Consider the following 6,891-nt stretch of genomic DNA (forward strand, 5'->3'; position numbering starts at 1 on the left):
CGGTGCTGTGTGCAGGAGCTGGGCTGGGCTCAGGGCAGCCCCACAGGCAGCGTGGCCCGCTGGGCTGGCTGTGTGGCCTGGTGCTTAAAACAACCGTGAGGAGTGACAGCGAGCCCTGCACCGTCCTGATACTGACCAACCCCTAGTTTCTTTATGAAAGTCCTAATCTTCTGCAGATATGCGCCACTTAGGAAACAAAGCAAAACAAAGGAATAGTAACAATCCCTTGGCTTTGTCCTCTTTCATAGCAACAGTTTTAGGTGACAATCCAAAACATGAATAATATTAAGTTTGTCAGTAAAATCATAAAACCTGCATACGATGGGTGTGTGCAACCAAGTCAGTTAAAGCTGTTTCTTCAAAGAGAACTTCAAGTTGCTTAATAAGGCTGTCCAATATCCACAGGAAAATAGCTTCCCGAGGAATGGGAAGCTGCATGTTCATAGTTTATTACGATTTTTCTAAAGAAACGGAATCCATTGTGAAGACAATTGTAGTCTTTGGTTTTTATTTTAATTTTTTGTTTTTATTTTGAAGTATAATTGACCTATAGCATTATGTAGTTTCAGATGTACAACATAATGATTCGATGTTTATATTACTGCAAAATGACCACAATAAGTCCAGTTAACATCTGTCCCCATAGGTAGGAATAAATTTTTTTTTTTTTCTTGAGAACTGCCCAGATCCACGCACCTGGCTGCTTTTAAATATGCAATTCAGCATTGTTAATGATAGTTACCACGCTGTCCATCACATCCCCATGATTTAGTCATTTTATAATTGGAAATTTGTACCTTTTGGTCCCCTTCACCCATTGCCCCCACCCCACCCTGGTGTTTAAATGATGAGCCGTGTAAGAGGGACACGCGTGGGGCAGTGACGAAGCGAGAAATGGGGACGGCCTTCCTCTCATGCGGGCAGCATGTGGATCCTGCGGGGCGCACAGACAGGTGTACACAGGTGTACAGTGGACCCGCCACTTCAGCAGGGATTCGAGTTCAGTCCAGTGAGGACCCCGGAAAGCTAGGTAGGCACCCAGATGGATGTGGGGAAGGCCAGGTGAGGACCCCTTCAGGTAGCTATGAACCGCGACGGTTTCTGTGAGGAGGTGGGTGCCGCGGGGGGCCGCAGACTTCAGGACGGGGTCTACTTCACGGAGTCATTCCGTGACCAGGTCCGTTTGAATCACAATTGTGATATCTGTCTGCAGGAGGGTAAGCCCCCCAGGCGATCCTGCTGTGCAGCCAGCTTTGAGGGTCTCTGTGTTGGAGGCCACAGGGCTGGAAGTCAGTTTCTACAGCAGCATAGAACTGGGAATGGGACCTGTGGACAGCTAAGAGCTACCCCACGGGCTTCGGAGTCCACAGGCCCCTTTGGGTAGAGATGGTCCGTGAAAATTAGTGAAAAACACTGGCTACCATTTGTGGACCCTCCACTGGGTGCTTTGCAAACACAATAATCTTCCTCACCCTAACGGCAAGGTAAGTGTTTTCACCTGTTTACATTTGTGGCCACTGAAGCTCATATTGGTAAAGATGGGGCTCCAGGCACCCGAGCTACTTAAGAGGCTGAACGAGACCCCAAACATGGGATTGCCTGACTCCAAGGCTGGTGCTCTTCGCCCTGCCATGGGGCCCCCAGCCACTAGTGACTACCTGGGTGGGCCTCTCTTTCCAAGCTTTTTCCCAGGCCAGGGGCCCTCGCCCTGCGCTAGGTAGGGGCCTGGCCCACTCACCCCTAAGGGGAGGTGGACCTGGACTCTTGTCAGGGTGAGCAGGGGCTGGAAGCTGAGCCCTGGGCGTCGGTGCTCACAAAGGCATGCCCGGGGGCTCCCATGTAGGTGCTGGTTCTCTCTGGGCCGTGAGAGTCATTCAAGGAATGTTTACTGAACTCGGGTGCTGCTGTGGGGTGCGAGAGAAACCGGTCCTTCCCCCAAGGTGCTGGCAGTCCACTCGGGAGCCACACAGAGGAGGACATGCTGTTCCTGGGAGTGAATGACAAATCCGGTCTTAGCGGCTCAGGGAAGAAAGGAACAGAATTGTGGGTGAGTGAAGATGGAGGAGGAAGATTCCAGGTGGAGAGTGACACACAGGGAGAGCTGCTGGCAGGGGCTGGGGGGCGGGGTCCGCCTTGGATTCCCACTCTGTTGAGTAATTTTGCAACATTCTAAGAGCCCTGGGAAACCACTGAGGACCAGATTGGTTCCTTCTTTTGCTTTCCTTTTATGCATATTTGTATATTTTCTTATGAGCGTGTATGTTTTCACACTCAAAGAAAGCTTTTTATTAAACAGTTATAATCTTTCTATTTTGGAATAGTTTAACCATGTTGTACTGCCTATGAAAAATTGTTTATTAAAAAGTGCCAAGAGTAGGTCGGGGTCAGAGAAAACAAAAGTAGCTATGAAACAGGCATTGTTGAAGCTGGGTACAGAATGGTTCATTGCAGTCATCTTTAAAAAGCCTTGGTGTTCTCCAGTTTAAAATGGGCAAGGATTTTAGGGGAATGGTGCACTCTGCAAACATACTGTTTGAAATAGTCCAAAATGAATATAAACACCCCTTTCTTCACTATCCTTTAATGTAAACCACGGTTCTCACCTGTCAGCGACCCACTGATGGATACCTTGATAAACTGATTGGCTTTTACAGGCACAAGTAATAGATCTTCCCCTCACTTAATCCAAAGTAGTAATCCTGTTTGCTTATGCACATAAATCAGAAGGCAATTTGAATCACGAAGGCCATTTGAGTCACGTCGGAAGCATTTCTGAGTTTGAATTAAGATGAACGTGACTCACACTACATGATTCACAAGGTGGGGGACGAATTCTGATGATGGAGTTTGGAAATGAAAAGCTGCCTGTCTCAGGGTGAGTCTCCTTAACATATAATCATGTGATTATCAGAGCTTCAGTTGTCCCACAGGACTCCAGACTGCCCAGATCCACAGTCGGGCCTCTCCCAAGCTGGAGAAAGGATGGTAGGCCTGCGGACATGGCCTGGCAGACCTCAGACCAGGCTGTGGAGACGGAGCCCTCACACCTGGTGCCTGCCCCTTTACCCCAAGTCTGCGAGGCTCCTCTTTGGGGAGAGAGCTCCCATGGCCGCCTGTGTGTCCAGTCTGCTAGCTGCGTTCTCACTGTGAGATAATAGACTGGCATTCTGCTTTGTTTTTTCACTGTGGTAAAAGACACATAACTTAAAATCTACCATCTTGACCCTTTCTAAGTGTGCAGGTCAATAATAGTAGTTAGTGTGGTCACACTGTTGTGTAAACAACCTCAGACATGTTTTCATCTCGCAAAGCTCACACTCTACACCCACTAAACAACAACTCTGTTTCCCTCTCCTCCCAGGTGCTGGCGACCACGGTTCTGCTTCCTGTTTCTGTCAATGTGGCTGCTCTCGGCACCTCATGTAAGTGGAATCGCACAGTGTTTGTCTTTTTGTGACTGGTTTATTTCATTCGGTATCATGTCTTCAAGCTTCATCCATGTTGTAGCCAGTGTCAGGACTTCCTCCCTTTTTAGGCTGAGTGATGTTCCATTGTGTGTATAGACCACATTTTATCTGGTCCCCTGTGGATGGACACCTGGGTTGCTTCCACGTTTTGGCTATTGCTGTGAACTGGGGTGTGCAAATATGCGTTCAGGTCCCTCCTTTCAATTCTTTTCAATCTCGTTGTGGAGGGCGCAGCTCACTGGCCCACGTGGGAATTGAACCGGCGACCTCAGTGTTATGAGCTCTGCACTCTAACCACTGACCCGACTGGCCAACCTCAGTTCTTTTGAGCACGTACCCAGAAGTGGAATTGCTACATAATATATTTAACTTTTTGAGGAATTCCTATTTTTAATTTTTTTAGGAACCACCATACTGTTTTCCAAGTAGCTGCATTTTACATCCCTATTGGCAACACACCCGGTTCCAACTCCTTCTATCCTTGCCAACACTTATTTTTTTTATAATAGCCCTCCTAATGGGTGTCGTGTTGTGGTTTGGATTTGCATTTTCATAATGATTAGTGATGTTGAGCATCTTTTCATGTGTGTATTGGCTATTTGTATATCTTCTTTGGAGAAATGTCGATTTACGTAGAAAGTTCTTTCTTCTGTGAACCCAACTCGGGCTTTTTGGGTTGCTCCTATGTCTTGGCTGTTGTGAATTTTTTAAATTTTTCACTTGCTAACTAAAACTAAATGGCTAGTTTATTAGTCCTTGCCCCCCGCGTTTGACCAATTATTTTCTTCCAATGTGAAGAATTCTGCAGGCCGGGCACACCTCTCAAAGGGAAGGTATAGGTACATCATCCACTCAGAGCCATTCTAGAGTTAGACCAGCTGCATCTGGGATCTGCCACTTACCTGTGACTGACCCAGGACAAGTTATTCGATTGTTCCCAGGACCAGTGTCCTTGTCTGAAAAATGAGGCTGCCACCTGGCCCACTGCATTGTGGAGGATGAAAACGAGAGAACACAGTAGGCAAAGCATTTGTCTAGCAACACACCTGGTGGGCAGCAAGAGCCTATTCTCATTATTTAACTCTTGGCCTTTTGCAGGGACAGAATCCAACACTCAACACCCCAAACCCTGCGCTCTGAAAAACATGTATTCAACCTGAATTCTGAAAACCATTACTCAGTTGCATGGTAAAGGTGAGGTGAACATGTCTCAATGCAAACTTCCTATTCCGTTCACACAGATGGGGAAGAACAACAGGCACTTGTACCACCTGGTGGCAATTTATATAAATGTTCAATGGAAATTAAAAATTTGATGTCAAAAAACTCAACACTCTAGCCTCCTACTAACTCTCAAATGAATTTGTGTACTTCTATAATACATAGAAACTTCCAAGGGTGATTCTCGGCCATAGCTGGATATTAAAATCACCTGGAAGAGGCTTAAAAAAATACAGATTTCAAGCTTCACAACAGGTGACAGCATCGAATCCTGTGGATGGGATTGGGGCACCTGTATGAATACCAAACAACGATAAAACACACAAAAAGCAAAGCCACAACTCTGATGCCTCGTCAGGGATGAAAACAAAAGCAACCAGGGTCTATTCACTCAGGAGGAAGATGGCCAAGGAGAGAGAGTACAACTTCACCATGTGACTCTTATTTGGGAATGAAAACATAATAGAAGGGCTCTAAAGGTAAACTGAGAAAAAGGGTAAGATCCGGTCCACTGATTATGTTCAGTCACGGCTTATTTATACATTTCATTAATGACTGCAGATGAAATTTTTGACCCTCTCTGCTATAGCTATTACCACAGGAAGTTGTTTTTCTTTTTTCTTTTCTTTTTTTTTTTTTTACGAAGGGAGGTGATTCTCAGAACTCAGATCAAGTAAAAACACGGTTTTCTTGGAATAATGTTTATTTAAAGTTACAATTCAGAGTAAACCATCTTCAGGAGGGCATGCCGCCTATACTGGCTACTGCGACACATCCAGACATTTTATAAAATCTTTCTAATATAAATTACTAAGCTCTACAGATAGGCACCTGTATTACATACAACCTTCAAATATTTTCAGAAGTTAAAACTATGTATTCGTTTTTTAGCTATTTAGAATGTTGCAGCCCCAATAAAATAACTGAATGGGGAAGAACTAAACAAAATGAGATGCTTGTCTCAGTGATCTGTTGCAGCACGTTCATTAGAATATAAGTCAAGATTCTACATGACATGAATCAGCCATAGTCCTGGGGCCTCATGACCAGAGTTGTATGAGGCTGCAAATCATCCTTTCCGCAGGAAAAGGCAGATTTCAAGATGGCAACTGCTGTGTCATCACTTTCTTTTTTTTTTTTAATTTTTTACTGGGGAATATTGGGGAACAGTGTGTTTCTCCAGGGCCCCTCAGCTCCAAGTCGTTGTCCTTCGATCTAGTTGTGGAGGGCGCAGCTCAGCTCCAAGTCCAGTTACTGTTTTCCATCTTAGTGGCCGGGGGCACAGTCCAACATCCCATGTGGGAATTGAACCGGCAACCTTGTTGAGAGCTCGCGCTTTAACCAACTGAGCCATCCGGCTGCCCGTGTCATCATTTTTGACGCTATGGATCAGAAATGCTCTAGAAAACCCTCCCTTGAATGTGTGCGTTTTCCCACTGCAGCTCGCTCTCTTTCCGTTAGATGGCAGTAACACTCCATCGCTATCTTTCTACAGCCTCACAAATTAAGGTGGATTCCTTAAGGTCCACCGCAGGCCAAGCTTCTCCAAGTTAATGGGGTACAAAAACTGGAGATGAGAATAAAGAAGAGTGATTCTAAAGAGATCATAAGGCCCAAATACTGCTGGTTATGGAAAATAAGAGAGACAACTAATGAAAGAGCGACATCTATGGAGAAGATATTAAGGAAATTCTGAGTATTAGAAGGACACAGAGGAAAAGGTAAATGATATCTCGACATCTTGGTTCCCCCCCACCAGACATAAGGAAAAATGAGGCATGACCCTTTGACTAAAAGAAGGACATGTTAATAGAATAGAAAGGCTACCCTAATTTCAAAAGCAACTGATTAGAACTATTTTCCCATCTGTGTCAGAAAGCGTCTGGCTGTCCAGAGATCATCTATGCAGGTCCCCATTCTGTGAAACGAAGTAACAATTTAGCCAAGTATGGAGACTTTAAACAATAAGAGTAAAGGCTTTTTATTACACATGCCTCTTAAGAAAGTACTTTGGATAACTTGAAAGGACACGTCTGTCCCCAGTAGAGAGGAGGCGTATCAATATTTACCTTTGGTACACCTATTAACATTTCTCCATTATGTTAGTCCTACTTATTTAAATACACACAACTCCAAAGGCTGGGATCCATCCTGAGGGAAATAGCTACAGTAGCAAAGTAAACACCAAAGTCCCTTTACCTTT

The 6,891-nt window shown here is 45.0% G+C and overlaps 1 long non-coding RNA gene across 2 annotated transcripts; it reads left to right on the forward strand.

The window, feature by feature from the left end:
* Positions 1-293: 293 nt before the first annotated feature.
* LOC117014427 (uncharacterized) lies at positions 294-5,096 on the forward strand. Of its 2 annotated transcripts, XR_004421523.1 has the most exons (4): positions 294-2,875; positions 3,362-3,422; positions 4,566-4,661; positions 5,084-5,096. It is a non-coding gene; the product is annotated as an uncharacterized LOC117014427 (long non-coding RNA). The 2 variants fall into 2 exon arrangements; XR_004421522.1 differs by lacking the exon at positions 294-2,875 and having other exon boundaries at positions 2,924-3,422.
* Positions 5,097-6,891: the final 1,795 nt, after the last annotated feature.

The sequence above is a fragment of the Rhinolophus ferrumequinum genome, chromosome 22 (assembly GCF_004115265.2).
Source record: "Rhinolophus ferrumequinum isolate MPI-CBG mRhiFer1 chromosome 22, mRhiFer1_v1.p, whole genome shotgun sequence".
NCBI classification, from domain to species: Eukaryota; Metazoa; Chordata; class Mammalia; order Chiroptera; family Rhinolophidae; genus Rhinolophus; species Rhinolophus ferrumequinum.